Raw genomic sequence first — 19,352 nt, 5'->3', positions numbered from 1 at the left:
TAGCAATTTTATTGTGCTTTAACGTGGTGAGTTTATCCAAGGAAAAGTGAAAAACTCCATCTGTATGAGTGCTCAGTGGAACTGAACACACTTGATCCACATTGAAACTGTGTGTTATATCCTGTATCCTTTGAAATAATCTGTGGCACATGCTGCAGAATCCAGTAAATGTGTTGCTTCTTCTAAAGCCCAAATCTTCCTGTGTTTGCCTGTGTGTAAGTGCTCTTTCAGAACGGGATTTTGGTGCCGGACGCAGTTGTGTCATCCATGTTACGCTGTAGTCTGGAGCACATGAGAGTAAGGCAGAGGAGTATAATCTTGTTTGTGTTTCAATGGCAATCATTTAATACTGCAAGTTATTAAAAAATAATTAAATTACCAAAACCAACATGTAGCCAGGATTTACAATAAGAGGTCAATGTGATTTGACTCCTTAAGTTAGGAAGGGACATTGGTGAATTCCAGTTGCTTTAAAATCGTGCTGCTTCGTTCTATTTGTGGAATGGAAGGATAAATGAGAGTGAAAAATAATTTATTTCTCTAGAAACAAGAGTAAATTATAGTGTATAATTATGTATATTTGATTATAATATTAAATGCTTAGATGTGCTTGGTGGTTATCACAGTCTCTAATTTAGTTGTTTTTTTGAAGTAAATATAGTTTGGAGGGGTCGTTTTCTGAGGGTAATGTTTTGAAAATAATGTTTTTAAGAGAAACTTCAGAAATTTCTTCCCTTTCCCCAAACAAACTAGTAAATAGGTGTGCATTATACAGTGATTCATAACAGCTAAAATAGGTCTGTGTGTGGAATGTCTTTTTACATAGTAAACAAAACAAGGACAGTACAAGCAAATTCAAATTTAATCTGTCAACTCAACCAAAAGTAGCTATATTAATTTTAAATTCTTGTCAGAAAAAGGCTGGGCCAGGGATGTATTGGATTTCAGTACAGTTAATGAAAATGAATATTACAGGTGGTGGTTGGTTGTGTTTCTTCTGCTCCGGCGAGATGGGTGGCTGAGCCAAAGCAGGCATAGCACACGATTCAGCTCTTTGCCAGAGCAATGATTAGATTAGAAATGAATGCTTGGCATTGTGTTGTTGGTGCTGTTGTTATTTACTATTACATGAAGAAAGCATTTAGCACTATGATTTGATTTGATTTTGTAGCTCCTATCCCCTTAAACAAGCTATGTAGCTTGTCAGAGATCAGGACAGGTAGAATGCACAGCAGGCGTCTGATTTGAGCCAGTTACTCATTTGCTGAGTGTTTGTGTTTATGCAAAGGGGCCTCTTCCTGCATATTTAATCTAGAGTAAGGCAGTGGCTTTTGTTGTGTTTAGACCACATACCTTCAGTCCTTCCTTACACTGCAGCCAGTGTTGAAGCACAGAAAAGCTGGATAGGCAAAAGTGCTTTAGTGTTTTCAAACTCTCAACTTTCTGCAGTTGGTTGGGAATTACTGTACAGCCCTAAGCCTTTTTCTTCCTCATTAATGGGTAAGTTTGCACTCCGGTAGAGTAAGATACTTTTGTTTCTGTTCCATTTTGTAAATGCGCAGAATGTTTGTTTGACTTTAATTGTCCAAACCTCCTTAAGCAAACCTGGCCTGCTGAGGGAGTTTGTTGCAGGGAATTTGGTCAAGAATACAGGTGTTTCTGGAATATACTTCTGAATAAAGTACTAAATGTGTATTGCAATAGGGCAGGTATTTGCGGGGGGGGGGGGTGGGGGGGTGTCGGTGTTGTTATTCTTTGTACTAACAAATCCTGTTTTGTAACTATCCTGAAGATAATGCTTCCATTGTTAGCTAAAAGCTTTCAAAGAGTGTGCAACGTAGAACTGCAAAAGCAGCAGCACAAGAAAGAAAGGAGGGGGGGGAAACAAATCCCCACGCCAACCCTCTGGTCTTTATTGTTTCCTTCGCAAGGGTCCTCGCTAGAATGTCTGCGCTGTAATAGGAAGGTTTTTCTTATGTGGAAATTGAATCGTCTCTTCATTGATATTAATAGCACACTAGAGATGTTAGCCATGATGCAGAGTACCAGAACTGTGGAGTAGGAAACCTGATATTGCAGGGGGAAAAAAATGACAGTCCTATTGCTCCTCAGTGTGGGAGACATCCCTCCCTGAGAGCAGAGTTTGCATAATGGCATCCTGGCTTAACTATTTACTTATAGGTATTTTTAATCTCAGGCTCTTTCTTTTGGTACAGGCGTAATTACTGTCTCTTGCTCTTGCGCCTATTAACTGCGCAGCTCGGCTTCTGCTTCAGTCTGGACGAATTAGTTTTAAAAACGACTTTGGAGAGGGTCGGTGCAGCGTGCGTGCACCATGTATGAACCGTGTGTGCACCGTGGGCTGCGTTAGGAGAGCGGCGGGGTGCGGCGGGAGGGAATTGGTAGCAGAAATTAAAGCAAAGATGACAAAGGGCACGTCTTCAAAGCAGACGGCTGTAGCACAGAGAAATGTGGGAAATGTGCAGCGAGGCCAGAAGTAGTAGTTTTGGTTACCAATTAACTATTTCCTTCGTTTGAGTAACTCCTCTCAAACAGAAGAGTGTGCTGTTCCACCACATGTTGGAAAGTGTGAGAATCTGAATAAAATTTCATCAACCTTATTAAAATATGTAGGGACTTTTGGTCTTCTTGGGTACAAATCAGCCTACAGACTCGGAGGCATTTATTAACAATAAGACTGCCGAGGGTTTTTTTAATAACAAAATTACAAATACCACATCTAATTGTAAGTGTATTACTTTTATGCACCAGTTAAAAAAAAAACCCAACTTTTTATGAGGAAAAGTACCTCAGTCAAAGCACCTTGTGTGATTAGTGCTATTGTATTCTTAAATTTTGATTGATAGAGATAATAGTTTTCACTTAAAAATACAGACAGGTACTTTAACTTTCCATGACAATAGCTATTTGCATTTCTTTTATCTTTTTGTTTAACATTTGTGGGGGTTGGGACGGATTTGATTATTAACTCTTATTGCACACCGAGGTAAATGCTAAAACAAAGCTTTTGTTAAAGCTTCAAAGGTAAAACAGCAAATATTGTTTTTTAAAGGCTTCAATATTTAAAGGGCTGTTAAAGGATACCTCGAAAATACTTCCACATGACCGTGACCAAGAGTAGCACTCGCTTCCCAGGTAAGAGCCAGGAGTCCCGGCCGCCGCCGCTGTCCGGCCTCGGGGGCGGCGGCGGGCGCTGGCGCGGCCTGAAGCCGGGGGTGAGGGGGGAGGCCGCGGGGCGGAGGGGTGGCGGGGAAGCGCCCGGAGCCGCGCACGGGGCGCGGAGGGGGGGAAGTGGAAATCCACAGTGGGAGAGCCGCCAGCCTTCCCCCGAGGCGAGTGCGGCGGAGCGCGAAGTGACGGCTCCGCTGGCTTTGGCTTGGCGGAGGTGCCAGCTATAGCGATCCCTTGCGCCCCGCGCCTGCAGCGGGTAGCTCCGCGGTGCTCGGGGAGGGGGTGCTCATTCCTCTCGCTCCTTTAATTAGGTGAGGTTAAGTTTCCAGAGAAGAGTTGTAACACAGGCATAAAATGGTTAAGGCTGGCGTTGAGGCACGCAGAGTTATTTTAAGGAACGGGGAAGATGAGGCGCGTACAAGGCAGGCGGCAGCGTTTGATCTCCTGGCTCTCAGCGTCAGTGAGATGGCCTCTCATCATTTGATTGGGCATTTGACAGGTTTGATACTTTCTGGGAACGTGTTATGGTCTTTACGTCTGATGAATTCAATGAGGGCCAGCTCGGTTATGCAGAGTAATTCGTGTGAGGCAAATAACCAATCCATCATTAAAAGATGCAAGACTTAGAATCGCAGTTCAAATTCCGCATTGGAAGCGAGCTGTTCTTAACTTGTCTATTAACTGTTCCCATATTTCCTGTAAGAGCTATTAAAAAAGGCAGGGGAGGAATGGATTGTGATTAGTTTCGTAGCATTGGCTTACATCGAGTTATTCTTTTCCAAGGTTACGGTGGACTCGAAAGGTAATATTATTTTGAAAGAGAAAATGTGCTGTGCGTAGCTTTCTCCTCGTGCTGTCATTTATTTCTGTTTTATTTCTGTTTAGAATAAATAATAAGGACCAGCCACAGATTCTGAACAGCCTGCTAATGACTGAAAATGAAAATACAGTATGATTTGCTCCCTCCTTCCACCGAGAAGCAGCAAGGTGGCAAGCATTAATATCCCTGTGCTTTGGCCTGTACCAAATCCATTTCCCCCTCTTCAAAGCGAGGTGGAAGAAGTGCACTTAGTCTCTCACAGTTTTACTGTTCACCTGCATTTCACTTTCTGAGGAGGTGATAATGACTCCTGGTATAGAAAATCTCTTGTACCGTGGCTCCTGGGATTTAATATACACTGCACAATAAAAAGTACTCACCTTGACAATGGTCGGGACAAATATTTCTCCCCCAGGTTATTTAAAATAGTTACTTTAATAATATTTTTTTAAGCTGCTGGATACTCTTTGACAATAAAATAGATACAACAAAACTGAAGAGACAGCTAGTGACCATCCTCAAAGGAATTCTACACATGGTGGTTCTGTGTAGTGCAAGTAACCCAGCTGAGTGCACTGGGTGAGAAGAGTAACCTGCATGCAGGATTGGGCCCACAAGCCTGCCGGGTACCAGATGCTGCTTTTACCTATCAGTGTGCAACCTGTATTTTCAGGATTAGTAAAATAGCGAGTGAAAAACATTATTTTTTTTCCTTCTTTTCCAAATGTACACTTGACAAAATCATTGGTTTCATCTTTTCCCACACAGGACGAGAACATAATAATTAGGAGAATAGTAGGGCATATTTCACATTTCAGCCTGTGTGCAGCTGAATGTGACTCAGGGAGTTTTGAAGGCAAAGAAGCAGCAGTATTACATGGCTATGGTTCACTTAATTTAGAAGAAATCACTGCACAGAAGTGCTTATTTGGATCAAGTTTTGATATTTTAAAGATTTCAGGAAGGCTTGTAGTAAATATTTTAATCGCAGACATTAAATACATTTTAGCTGGTCTTAGATAGGAAAAAAGAAATCAAAATAAAATGTCAGAAACTTTTTTTTGGTATGCTGCTGGGGAGGTGTGTTTTCTCTAGATTTTATTTTTAATAAAACAAAATTGTGCTTTCTAGGTAGTAGATTCTCCTAGAATCCAGGAGCGATTCCTTTGCTACTCTAGGTTTTCGATAATGAACTGTAGGCTTCTCAAGGCTGAGGCACTCGCAAAAAAAACTGTACATGTGTAATTCTAAGCAGGGGACCAGCTCAACTGTTCTACTTTCCTGTGTAAAATTACTCACAGCCAGTTTGTGTGGGATCAAGGTCTTTGTTAATCTATTTTTGGCTATACCCAAGGCTCTTCTCATTTAGGTATTAGTAAAAATGTTACTGTTCTAAGTAGACTTTCATTTTGCAGTGTTCTCTATTTCTGCATATTCTTTATATTATTGCTTAAATTTGGCTTTGCAGCAATCACTTGGAGTTAAGGCTCCATTGCAGCCTCCCTGAGATGACCTGCCTGCCCTGTAGGAGAAGACCACTAAATCAAATAAGTGTGGCGGGATTAAAAGAGTTTCAAGGTCCAACCTGACAGCAGGTATAATGGCAAAGCCTCTGATCTTTCTGGTCCCTTGGTACAGGAAAATAGGTAGGACCTGATCCGGATCAACAGGGGGGCTTTCTGTTAGAGTCAACTGGAAAGGTTATGATGCTGGCTCAGGTTGTGATCTTTGCAAGATTATTACCAATTATCTCTCCAAAATGCTGCTGAAAAAAAAGCTGTTTTTAAAAGTACCTTTTACGGAAGGATTTCAAACTGTGTTGCAAAATCATTTACCCATCTCACTGGTGGGTAAACTGAGGAACTTGGTGACCGAACCTCATGTTTTTCAGGAATATCTGGTAAAAGCTCCCCAGGGCACATGTTTGATAAGGACTGTTCCGTTGTAGGATGCCAATTGAGCCACGGGGATGCTGTTGTGGGTGCTTGGAGACCTCCCCTCCACTTGTGAAATGGCAGGACCACTGCTGCTCACAAAGTGGGGTTTTGTTTGTGGCTTGGCTTTCTATTTTAATCATCTGCTTGTGGGGAAAATATGAGTGTAGTGAAGTGTCTTGCTTTGGTAGGATGGGATTTTTTCTTTGTTTGCTCCACACACACACTTACAGTGTTGATGGTACTTTGTGTTTATCTTAAAGACAGCATGATGGAAGGAATGTGTGTTGCCTACATCAGTTCGCACACCCATATAAACATTTTCAGGAGGAAAGCCTGTATTTGTGTTTCTGTGTTTTGAGATACTCAACTTGTAGACTATTAATGAGACATTTTCACAGGTGGGAACAGCTGTCTGTGCTCCTCATTTTAACTTCATTGGTACGTTATCCAAATTTTGAAAGTCAGGTAGCATATATAAGACTTAGATAACCAGAAATGAAAGCAGTCTGCATTGCAATCCAGGAGTAATTTGTGATAAGGACTGATGTTCTGCTCATCCCTGCGTGTGTGTTGCTCTCAGTAGACCCTGGTGGTCTCCCACCAGCGAACGGTGAGCCAGTGTTACTTGTTTCCTTGGCGTGTGTTCAGTTCATATAGGACAAATGTGCTTAGAAAATGTTACCCGCCTTTCACAGCGCTGCCGAGAGAGATTGTGTGCACATTTTATGCAAACGTGTAATTTTCAGCAGTTTCCTTAAAGAGTACATTTTAAGATGGTTCATTTGCGATCATGAAGACTCCGGGTAGAAATGAAGCCTGCTTGCCAAAATGCTGCCAAATCAAGGATCTGACTGCCAAATAGCCAGAAAATTTATAAAACAGATAAATATGAAAAGAGGTTTGAAGTGTCAAATCCAAGATAACCCCTGCAGCAAAGCAGGATAAAAGCCTTTATTGTTGCTAATCTAAGAGCACATCGGATGTCAAAGGTCATCTATTTTACATAAAAGATGTATTGTTTTACATACTTGCAGGAAGGTGAGACCTGACCTATTATGATGGAGTAGAGTTATGTCCTTTAAAGTGCAGAATCAGGAATCTCTTCTACATGTACCGCAGCAAAGTACAGCAAACACGCACAAATTTTAGCCCTTGATCTTCCAGTACCACGTTACTGTGGTACCATAGAACTGTGAAAAGCTTCTCACTCATATATTTCTCAAAACATGAAATAAAAAATACAAATAAAATGCCAGTGAGCAACAGATAAAACCCATATTCATTTCGTTTCAAGGTAACCTTTTTTTTTTTTCCTGGCTAGAAATAATTGGGTTTCAGTGGTAAAGAAGTAATGCCTCATTCTCATGGTGAAAACATTTTTCCTTCCAAAAGAAATGGCAAATGAGTACATTTTCTTTTGAAAGTATTTAATGAAGATTCTGATTTTTTCCCAGAGGTTGGTATTTTACTACCTCAGTAAAAAGCTTCCCCTACTGATGTAAATAGCATAACTTACCATTTGATGAGTTTCACAAACACCCCCAGTACTCCACATCACTGTGTGAATTTTAAGAAATGGAGTTTCACGTAGCTCTGTCTTACAGATCCGCATGTCACTGACTTTCCATTTCGTGTGATGTCATCTGTATCACCAAATCATTGCATAGTTTTCTGTCTGTATTGCATGTTATTCTGCACCCCTGCAGCGGCAGATCAACTTTTTAGTGAAATTATGTTATAATTTTACTCTGTTAAGGTATTTGGTCAATTGATGTGGAATTAATTCTGAATGCTGTTAGTGGTTTGAGTTAGTAACTTGATCTAAATTAATAAACAAATGTTTTTCTTTTCTCTTGTACCATATGTTGATCCCAATTACATGAACAGAAAGTGGCAGATTGTCATGTTTCTTAAAAGATTACATACTCTTTTGCATAAGAGAGAGTACACAAGATGCAGTAATATACAGGGTAAAAAAAAAACACCCTACACGTGCTGTTTTCTCCCTCCTACTTTTTACAAAGATACACTTCAATTATTTCTCTTTTTAATACCCGCTGCTCTTACCACCTTGGCATACTTGGTGTGCTCTTGGTAATGCTTAACAAGAAGATATCCCAAGGCAGTAAACAACTTTTTGATTAGGAAGATGCAGCGAGTTTTAAAACCTCATTTAGGACTGTGTCTCTATGGAAAAGGAGGAGAAAAAAGAAAGGATCCAGAAGCTAAAATAGCAGTGGTTACAAATGGTCTTAAAATGCCTTAAGTAAGAAGAGCCCATGCAGACAATAGTCAGATTTCTGAAACAAAGGACTGAACTCATCTATTATTCAGTCTGAAAATAGATTGATAGACATCAAGATTAAGAAAGTTTATGCTAGAGAACAAAGATGTCTCATTTCCATGGGGTTTTTGCTTCTCTTTTTTTCTCCCAAAGACCAAGTTGTTCGTGCTGAACTGAAGAGCCTCACACTGGCTGGTACTGATAAGCAGCAGTCCTGTGACTTGATTGTTTTTATTAACTCTCTCTGAAAGTCATTCACCATTAAACACGATTAGATTCATTTTTTGCTTTATTTATGTTTGGACTTGCAAATGTGGTGCCAATGAAAATGCTTTGAGTGTTGTTGCTGACACTGACCCAGCAGTCATGTGTGTTACCTTCTTTCTCTGCAGGGTAAGAAGAGTGACCTTTTTGGGTGGCTGTAACTGAAGATTGCTTCACAAGAGCAACAGAAGAAGGTAAATACAAATACCATTTTGCACACAGTTTCTGAAGCATGTCTGAAGGAAGGACTTGATCCTGCAAACCCCAGGAGCGTGCTTTAGTAATGCAATTAAAGGCTTTTCAGGCAATATTGATAAAGGTTGCAGCGCTGGGCTCAGAGCTAAGCCTTTGGAGCCACCACTGTGCCTTAAACCCGTGTTTTGCCTGGGAAGCCAATGGCTCAGGTATCCAGTTGCATTTTGAGAGCCAGGCTGCAAAGATGCACTTTCTGGCTCTCATATGTGTTCCAAGAAGGTTGTTTGGTAACCAGACAGAGCCCACCTGTGAATGGGAAGACCGTACTCTGGCTGGTCTTGGTGGCTGCATGGCCGAGTCCATGGCCCAACATCCCGGGTGCTGGACTGGGGGCTCTCAACCCTGCAGCAAGGTCCCCTTACCATGGAAAATCCCTGGGGAATGGTCAAGTCAGCCTAAGCACTGCTTTGTCCCAGGCTGATACACTCCTGGATTTACAGCCGGAGAGCAGAATTTAGCTGTTAATTTCATTGCTTATTATCACTGCAGAAATTAAAACACATGCTTTTTAGTCTTTGGAGCTCAGCAAAAAGGAAGTAAATATCACTTGCTGCAAAATGGTTTTTATTTAAAGCGATGTGCAACTCTGTTGCTTCTGAATTAACTCCTTGCCTCTCCTCTGGTCCAAAGTTTCCAGTTGCAAAGGAATATTAACATCACAAAAGTGGTGATTCACAAAATTAACTTGCAGAAGAGAAGAGTAAAGGCAGATCAGTGTTTGGTACTGAAGGGTGTCATCTGACTGAGGTTCATATGGCTGCTTTATAATCACCTTCTTTCAGAAATTAATAGTCGGTTAAGCACCATAGCAACAAGCAACACTGATGTAAGCGCTGAGCAGTGGCTGCTGTTCACTGTGATGTCAGTGCTCGTTAGTGCTGTTCTCTTGACCTTGTTTGAATATAAAATGGTGATTTCATTTTAAACTTAGAATTTTACAGAATGACTAAATGCATTGGAGTGTATTAGAGCTATTTATATTTTTAATTTTATTAAAATGTACTTCAAGGGGGAAAAAAATGTCCTGTTCTCCCTGTTTTAAATTAAAATAGATCTGAGGATGATGTGGGGTTTTTTTCAGGTCTTTGTTGCCAAAAATACCTATTTAGTGAGGATGAAATTCATGAAGTTCAGGTGAATATTGCAGTCCTTGGCCATGCCAATGATGCATGTCAGCCGTATGATATATGCCTCTCTTCCTTCAAGATTTGAATATTACTGTTTGGTTTGGGTTTTTTTAATGGTAGAACCCATGAGGTATTAGATTCATTTCAGCTGTTGAAGGAGAAGCAGATCTTGAAGTTTAAGAAGATGGTTGTTCCTTGCTCCCTTCAGTGGTGGTCTCTCTTGGAGTTTTTGTGAAGAAGGGAAAAATTTTAAGTCCTAGGTACATCAGAGGGCCTTAGAATTAATGGGAATCGTGTGAGGCCAGGGTTCATATGTGACCGTGATGCTTTGTGAACCCGGAAAATCAGGAATTTTGGTTGTGATGAACGCAAAACCACTATCTTTAGGTTTGCCTGAAGTTTACAGACCATGTCTCCAAAAGCAAACGTATTTTGTATTGCTACCATCAGGACACCACACATGCCAGACATGGCCTCTGGTGTGCATCTTTCAGGAGTAAGCAGTTTGGGTGCTTCATACTATAATATCACTGGAAAAGATCATTAGATATTTCAGTCTGACCTCCTGAGTATCATAGGTTATAGAGTCTCATCCTACACCCTTGGGCAGAGCTGATAAGTAGGGTTTAGGTCTAGGCTCAATGGAAAGACCCTTAGGATTGGAGAACCATGGGTTAGCTACAGTGGATGCAGTCAGGATGCGTGTTCAAGCACATGTTCAAACTGCTCAACAAAATTCACAACTTGATGAAAAATAAGTTGTTCAATGTGTCCTGTAGTCTTAGGATGTGTTTTTCTGGAAAGGTTTGGCCCTGTCCTGCTTCCAGGGCACTGAGGGGTGCCATTTTCAATGAAAACCTATTTGCTGCAAAATCGGCCCATAATCTTGCAACATATTTCATAAAATAAAGTCATAATGAGTGATATGTGGTCCAAGAAACTGGATGTCGAATTTCAGCTGGGTGAGAATTGAAACTGCCGAGATAATAAACCATGAGAATAGGAGATAGTAATGGAAATAGTGATAGAGTCCTAATTAGAGCAGTGCCACTGAAACAGGGAAGGTTAAGGGTTTGGTTGATTGAGTTTGAGCTCAATTGCTTGATAGCTTAATTCCAGGTGAAATCCCATCTTCTGAGTTAGCGGTTAAGCCGCTCTGTGCAGTTACAGAGCAGGACTCTGTACTCCTTGAGGAGCGGCCACATGGCCCTGGGCGTCCCAGCACTGCTTGCGAGCCTGGCCTCGGGCATGTGGAGTGGGATACAGCACAGAGCTGCTACAATAGATTTCTACTCAGCGTGGTTTGTTTGCTTTCTTTTTTTCTGTGAGCTCTAAAGAGCTCTGAACGAAGGTGCAAAGAACAGAATAGATACAGCAAGGGGCTTTGATGGTTAAACCTTCAGAATTAAGATGTTTACATTCTCCTTTATTTAGCACTGTTAGGCATAATGCCTAATTATATGCCAGTTTTTCTTCAAAGTAAGAATTTGAAATGTTTGATTTGGGGAGAAGGGAGGGGAAGTGCATTTTTACAGAATTGTGGACAATAGGCATTAGTTTTCCAGGAGCAGTCATTTGTTTAAATGTATGTAAAAGCATTTTCAATAATCAAACAGCATTCAGTGAGCACTGTAAATCAGGGATAGCTTGCATGCTGAAAAATTGAAAAGTACAAAACATGCTACTAAAGTTGTACATTATTGATAACAAAAGACACATGCAGACTTTTAAGATAGTAAAGATAGAATCCTTTAGAAAACCTTATCGGGGAGAAAATCAACACAAAGGATTTAACAAAGTTGCACTTAGCTTAAAATTTCAAATCTTAATGCTTGTCAGAGTTAAATACTGATTAAATATTGATAATACAACAGAAGGTGCCTGCTGTAACTCAGAACCAAATGAGATGATCAACAGATAAATCTGTGTGTTTGAGTGTTAACTTTCTTATATATGTCTGTTTTCTCCTCCTTTCCCTTCAAGCCAGGAGAAAGGTCACAAGGACTTTTTTTTCCTAAGCTCAATACAAAAGATGGATTGTGCAGTTTATGTGGAAAAGTGGTATGGGACAGAAAAAACCCTCACTTTTTCCCACTAGTCCTACCACTTTGTTTCACTGGGAGGAGATACGGCTCTCAAACTGGGTTGGCATGTCACTGTGCCATGTCTTCATTGGCCAAAGCAGTAGGTGCTCCAGGCAGAAGTTGAAGCCCTGACACAAACTTTTTGGGAGCAGTTTCTGTTTATGATTGTCTCAGCAGTGTGTGCAGCTTCTCCCCAGCACTCTCCCTTGCTAGTCACTTTCCAGAAGATGTGCTGCTAGCATCCTTACTCCTGTTTCCTCTACCAGCTGGGGGGCAGTGATGCTTCACATCAAGCAGTGGGCAGTCAGTAGGGTGATGTTTTCCTTACTGAGTTTGGCATTTTGACTTTTCTTGCTTTTGAGCTAATGGTCTTAAAAGCATATTGCAGAGCAGAAACAGCCATCATTCTTAGAAGATGCAGTGTGCAGCTGCTCCTGTGTCTTGGGTACATTCATAAGAAAGTCTGTATTGGCACATACAACCTGGTTCTTAGATATGTTCTCCAATGTTTTCTCTGCAACAGGCCCAAACTACATAAAGCTATACGGAAGGTGTTTAGCATGATTGCTTGTGTCACCCCCAGCAGGAATAGAGGGTGTGGGAGACCCCAACTGATGCGTGCTGCTCACTTGCTGGTGGGGTGGTGGTCACATAGCTGGAGCCATTAGTATCTGTTAGGCCACATCGAAGACTGGATGTATTTACTGTCAGAAGAGAGGTTGTAATATCCCACTTGCTAAGACCTTTGAGTTACTCAGACCGATGGGTGTGCTACAGAGTGTTTCTGTAACATCTACTAAATAAAATTACAGTATTACCTGCATATTTTGGGGTAAACTCAAAAAAGGTGTTGTGGGCCTTTGGAAACATGAAGTGCTTGAAGACCTTACCTCCTTGGATGAAAAGCTTAGTCCAGAGATGAATAAAACCGTGACTTTTCTGAAGCAATTGGGTCAAGCAGATGTAGAAAATAGATTAAGACATTTTGGAATAATTTAGAAAGTATCTGAGCACATCTCATTAACATGGACCACTAGCATTCTGCATTAAAGACTTCAAAGATCTGTCAGAGGAGTTCTTTCTGTGCTATTGTCTGCCAGCATTAGCGATCTCAAGAGAACATGTTTCTTTTGTTTGCTTTTGGCCCGTTCAGCTTTTCTTCTTTTTTTTTGTCTTTATGTTCCTTAATATATTGTAAGTCTTCAAGTAGGTTGGTAGAAAGATATGTTTCTCAGCTTAAGATAGTAGCAGGCTTTGATCCTCTTATCTGATGCTTTTGGACCAAATATTTCTGGTTTTCATGAAGATCAGCTAAAGTGATCAAGATTTGGCCAGTATTTTGTGTAATACCCCAGTGTTTCTTCCATTACCTTGGGTAGATGCTCACTAAGATCTTCTGCTGATCTGTGTTACTTAATGTGGTCAAAGTGCCATCATCCGTTTCAAATGTGTGAAGAAAATGAAGCACGAGTCTTGAGTGGTTCATGCACACATCTAGATTTAGAAACCACCAGCCAAATCTGTACCCGCAGATCGAAACTATTGTGTACAGTGAAAATGGCCAAATATTGAGAGATTGTAACTGCAGATAAAGCAGCCATAAAGGGTGCACTGATATTTGTCAGTTACTCAAAAGTGCTGTGATGTCTGTTAAACTAAGCTGTCATCAGAGGAGGCCCAACCTTTCTGATCTGATCAGTGGCATGCAAAAATGGCTCCATTGGCAAGTGCCATCATCGAGTTCAGGGCTGCAGCATGTTTTTCCACAGGCAGGTGTTTGAGTTCCTACTACCACCCTTCTGTGGAGCAGAAAAGCTATGTGCATCTTAAGAGGTAGACATGACATCCTATGCTAGGCATTGATGTGTCTGCAAGAGATGTTGTTGCAGTGGTGGATAGCACTGTTGAATCTGGTTGGGTTCGTCGTCCTGAGCCATTCTAGAAAGTGTGCTGTAAAAGCTATGTTCAGCTAGTTGGAGCTTGTTCTTGTGCCATCAGTGGTCCACAAACACCCTCTCCTCTCATACTGATTGTAGCTTTGCTGGGGACTGCATTGAACAGGTACATCACTGTGTTCATGTTTTAACTTGACCTGACTACAGATACACCAAGGAAACCAGTCATAATATGCCATGCAGTGCAGACTGGAAACTGCATGTGATTTCCAGCCTGGTTCTTCAGGACCAAGCTGGATAGTATGTCAGGACATACTACATTTTATCACAGCTTGGGCAAGAAAAGAATTGGGAATGGCACAGGTGGGAATGGCATTGGTTCTCATTACTCCATAACCCTGGTGTGGGCCATAGGTCAGATAGCCCGAGCTCATGCTCAGTCTCAAACACAAAAATAAATGCCATGAAAAGATCCAGGTTCAAAGTTTCCTTCTGAAGCAGCAAATAATTCTGAATTCAGGCTGGTGCTCCAACTTGCCCTTTTGCAAATTATGTTGCCAGGCCAGTTCAAATAGGCTGATGGGCTTCAATACCCATCACTGCTGTTTGTTAGCATCTCACAGCCGTGCCTGCTTCTCAACACGAAGGCAAGAACCACTTGTAAAGTTGCAGGCTTGAAACCTGCATTTACAGAACGGATGTCTCAAAGTCGGTGTACTCTCCTGTGTTAGAAAATCCAGAGATGTGAGAAAATGACACCAGAAATAGATTCTTACTGCGTATTTCATATTTTATTTGGTCATCTCTAAGGTCACTGCCTGTTGCCTTCTACTGCATCAGAAGTGTGTCTTCCGGCTTATTGAACTTACTGTCCTACACCCGTAGCAGCCATATTTTACATCAGCAGTGTTACAAGACCAGTGATGTCAGTGGGCATTACAGGAGGGCACCCTTCTTATTTGGTAGCTCGTACTAAAGCCAAGGCATTTAAAAAAAAAGGAGAGTTTTTGGCCCTGATTGCCTGCCCATATTTCTCATTGCAACATACGAAAGCATTTTTCACTACTGCTAATGGCAGGAACTTCAGACGCCACCTCAGGGATGTTTCATTACTCAGTGTTTCTCCCAGTGTAATCTGTGAATTCTAATTTGCGGCTCTGCTGGCCATGTACTTTCCAGTGAGTTCTGCCTAATACTCCTTTACTGCTCAAAAGGGTCATCTCTGACTCTGAGCTCACTGCTCGCTTTTATAGAAGGGTAGCACAAACATTTTGATGTTTGTAGCCAAGACTCGGACATCATTTCCATCACAGACCATTAAGATCTGTAGTTTTTAATATGGCTTTTCAGAATAGATTTTTGGTGAAATCTGATGATCTCTTTCTCTTTTGTTTCTAAAAAAAAAAAAAAAAAAAGTAGCATTGTTACGTCTTTTCTTAAAAAAATACATATATAAATCAGTATCTTTTGAATAATAGATCTACTTTCTTCTCCTGTCATGCCCTTGTCATTATTTTTGATAGGCCCTGTCTTTATCCATATTAGATGTAATACAAGTGTTCCATTAAACCCTCTGACATGTTAAGGGTTAGTGGATCCCACTGATGGAAGGAAATGTCTGTGGAAGGGCACAGCGTTTCCTGCTACTGGGGCACTTCCACCAATGGAACAGTGGTACACAGTCAGGACATTAGGAATTGTCTTTAACGATGTTAGAAATAGAAATAGCTACATTTAAAAGCCAACAACAGCATAAATCAATAATATAAGCAATGAGACCATTTCCTTTTTGGGGGAAAGGGGGATTTTTTTAACCCTTTTTAATCGGAACAGTGTCATGCAGTTATTTTTGCAGTTAGTGTTTGCTTTATTGCTGTCATCATTCTTCATTTAAATTTTATTCCAATAATTGGGAAAGATCATTTTTATTGGCAAAATTCTCCATTTAAAGTCTTACTGAATGCAAATGAAACATTAAATGTTATTATTAGAAAAGACAAATTATTTCTGAAAAAGTACAGATTCTTTTATGTCTTTATTCCTCTTCAGAACCTGATGATGTCCAGCAAGAAAAAATATGTGTGCTCTTATTGTTTCCTTCCTTTTGTTTTAAGGAGGGAGAGCTGATTGCTTTTGGTGCTACTTGCTTACAGCATCCAAAGCTTTGAGCTCAGTTTTGGAGAACATTAAAATAAGCCCACAGGAGGTCCTGGAAAAGTTGTTAGAAATTGTAAGCGTCTCTGCTGAGTGCATTACATGAGACAAATTGCCAGGGTAGGGCTGCAAGGTTCCAAACTTGTTATTTACCGTCTGTTCTCTTTAAAACAATTCATTTCTGCCCCTAATTTCACAGCAGATAAATGCAGGTTTTGTAGGGGAAAAAAGTATACTAATTAGACAAAACATTACTTAAAACGGAAAGAATTATCTGGATTTGTATTCATGTAGTTAAAAAGAGTCTGGGCTGTTTTTCTTTTGGAAGTTGGATAACTGGGAGAATATAGTTTAAAGATACAGACTTTGGCTTTTTTAAATTTCTCCTCAATGAGACTCAAGTGCACTGGGTATTACTTTTTTAGATAAGTCAAATTTTAAGATTGAAGTTGTTCTTTTATAAAAATGGTAGATCCCGAATCTCTGAGAATGTTCACAATGTTTTCCAGTTTATTAACCCTGTAATAAGTTTCAGTAAATTGCATGAAGGACAGTGCAAATCCACTATGTGCATAGTGTAAATCCCATGTATGTAGTGTGTGCTCAGCAACTGTCTCGCAGTCTGTGTGGTTCGTGTGTTGTATGTTCGTGATCTGCAGGCCCACTGGAGCATTACAGCTCTCTAAATCTGCCATGGTTAGCTGGGTTTGAAATACACCCACATCAGCCATAGTCTTTTCTAGATACTTGATAAGGTCACAAAGGGCAGTGAAGTCCTTTTCCTTTTTTCCCAGCACAGTTAGGATGGAAAGCTCAGAGATGAGCTGGGTGAAGAGTTAGGGCTCACTGGATCCGGCTGTGCTTGAAACTTGTGCTCATCTCCTACTCTGATACCCAGATGGGCAGGACGAGTCAGTATTGTGGTGCCATGCTCCATCACCTGCATCCCAGTGTCACACTCTACCACTTGAGGAATCAGCCTTTGAAATTGCTCTGCCAGAAGCTACTGGAGAGGAAGGGTTTTAGTTAGAAGGGATGTGAGCACCTTCACTGCGTGCAAGACCACAGTTCAGAAGAAACGTCCATTCTACCTCTCATACCTGAAGTGTAGGTGTGGTCGGATTAGTACTGGACACTTGAGGATCCCCACCATGCTGGTGTGGCCAGTGGATGGACAGCATGGTCGGAACTGTCTGCGGTGTCTTGGGCATTGCTGTGTCAGCACACAGCTCATGGCTGCCTTCCAGATCGGTCTTGTCTGTGGTCCCACAAGGGTTCAGTGTGGGCCATGAGGTCTCCTCTGTCCCAGCATACCTCATCTTGCCCACTCCTTACATCAGAGTGGTAGATTTATGTGCATAGGTCTGTCCAACCTGGACATCTGAAAGGCTGTTGTAGGGGAGCAAACTTCCTGGTCAGTATGTTGCTTGGGAATGTTGGCAGTTGGTAGGCTTTTGTTGGGATGTTGGCCTTTGATAGAACATTAGGAAAAGATGTTTGTCTCTTAAAGTAAATCTGCACTTTCCCAGCTCCTTCCCTCTGTTTCCTGCTGTCTTCTTAGCTAGCAGTGGCTTTCTCCAGGCACCACCATAGCAGCTCACTGCATATGGCAAGGGGAAAGTCTGAGTACTCCCTGTGTTCTACCATCTTAAGGCCACATACCCTCAGTTCCCCACTTGTGTCTCCTCTTCTGTGGCTGCCTTTCCTCTTATCAAAAGTAGGGCTGTTACCAGCTGTATTACAAGATACCAGGTACCTGTAGAGGGTAGAACCCAGATTGCCTCCACATGTGGCTGGGGCAGAAGACTGTCCCAGGTCTTCTGCTTTCCTGCTGCTGTCATTCCTGGGACAGCACATACTTGGCCAGGCATGAAGTCCTCCAGGAATAAGTGGGACCTTGCTCATCTGGAGGGAGTATCTGCCCTGAAAAGGGGGAGCATGGAGTTTAGGGCTCTTCATCACGCTTGGCCACCGTGCCTTTACCAAGTGCCATGGAGGGTGGGCTGCTGGTGACGTTGGAGGAGGTTGTGTTGGGTGTAGGACCTATGATGTGTAGGAGACAGGATCGTTGGGACAAGTTCTTCCCCATGAGTGAGTGAGGAGGGAAGGTCCAAACCAGCTTTGTGGACATTTGAGGAGACCCTCTCTTTAAAAACAGCTATAAAGAGACTTTACCACGTTTTGTCCTCTGACATTGACATCCCGTCTGGTCACTGTGCATGAAGAGTGATCTGTGGCATCATCTGTGTAAGACCTTATATATCTTTGCAGAAGAGCTAGAGTTTATCATAGTTTTATATTAGGTTTCCCTCAGCATGTAACTGGATGCATTAATAGTGACATGATCCTGGCGTGACCTGGACTTTAATGGGTTTGAACTTGGAACTGTTCAAGCATTAAGAAAAAGCCCTTGCTCCCTGCATGTATTCAGCAGCTGCTTTTATATGCAGAATCCGGAGCTGCAGAGGTTCAGTGGTGGTGTGTTTTCAAGTGTGTTTTCAACTTTCAGATGAAAAGGACTAAATAACTGCCAAAAAACCTGGGCTATTTCTCTCCTGATGCAGATGTGTAACTGCCAGGACATGCATACATCAAAAAGACAACGTGCCTCTGGGCAGCTTAAAACCTACTGCTTGGTTTTGTTTTGCTTCAGGCAAACAAAATGTCAACCCCTCCATCTTGGGAGAGGGTTTTTGCTGTTACCGGGTGCTTTGCGCTGAGCCGGAGCCCAGAAGTCAGGATTTGGGGTTCGTTTCCTACCTCCGCAGCTGACTCAGTCCGTGGCATGGGTACTGTTTGTTCTGGACAAAGCTTTTGCATTTTTTCTTGACTTGTACATTGCCAGCTGTGCGTGATGTACCACCCAGAAAATGCTCTTTAGCCTATGTCAAACCATAACTGTGGCAACAGAGCTGTGATTTGATTTTTCCCGTCTGCAAGGAGAGTCAGATTTACCCCTCGCCCCCTCCAGAGGGACATTGCAGGGTCTGGCTGCTGTGTGTGCAAGCAGCTCAGAAAGGTACAAATTGTCCCTTTCTGAAAACAAACAAAACCCTACCAAAATCACCAACACAACAAACTCTGCAAGGGCTAATTTTTGTGCAGTTTTGGAAAGTGTGTCCCATTCCTCTCCTGCCCAGCCACGTACCTAAAGCAGCTTCTTTAGCAAGTTTCCACTTGAAGGACATTCCATTTCCAAAGTTACCAGCTATCTGCAAGGAGGTGGACATGAGGGAAGGGCTCATACCAGCTTGGCAGTAGTGTTTTACATGGAGCTTGGCAGTAATGATGGAGTCCTGCCACCAGAGTCATTCCCATGGAATGATGGTAGAACGACCCG

General features: G+C 41.7%; 1 protein-coding gene across 15 annotated transcripts in view; it reads left to right on the top strand.

The window, feature by feature from the left end:
* The window catches only part of FOXP1 (forkhead box P1), a 386,028-nt gene that overhangs the window by 153,203 nt on the left and 213,473 nt on the right, over positions 1 to 19,352 (top strand). For 12 of the 15 annotated variants that reach the window (XM_061362097.1, XM_061362096.1, XM_061362095.1 and 9 more), the window contains one exon: positions 8,626 to 8,693. The gene's annotated coding sequence lies outside the window, so the exon portion shown is untranslated. Of the gene's footprint in view, positions 1 to 1,281; positions 1,501 to 2,798; positions 3,157 to 8,625; positions 8,694 to 19,352 lie in introns of those variants that run through there. The other 3 variants (XM_061362091.1, XM_061362093.1, XM_061362086.1) reach the window with 3 other exon arrangements.

This window comes from Neopsephotus bourkii, unplaced genomic scaffold, assembly GCF_033783945.1.
Source record: "Neopsephotus bourkii isolate Nb327-2 ecotype Australia unplaced genomic scaffold, CSIRO-AGI_Nbou_v1 NB_1080, whole genome shotgun sequence".
NCBI lineage: Eukaryota > Metazoa > Chordata > Aves > Psittaciformes > Psittacidae > Neopsephotus > Neopsephotus bourkii.
This window is presented reverse-complemented; position numbering and strand designations above follow the sequence as displayed.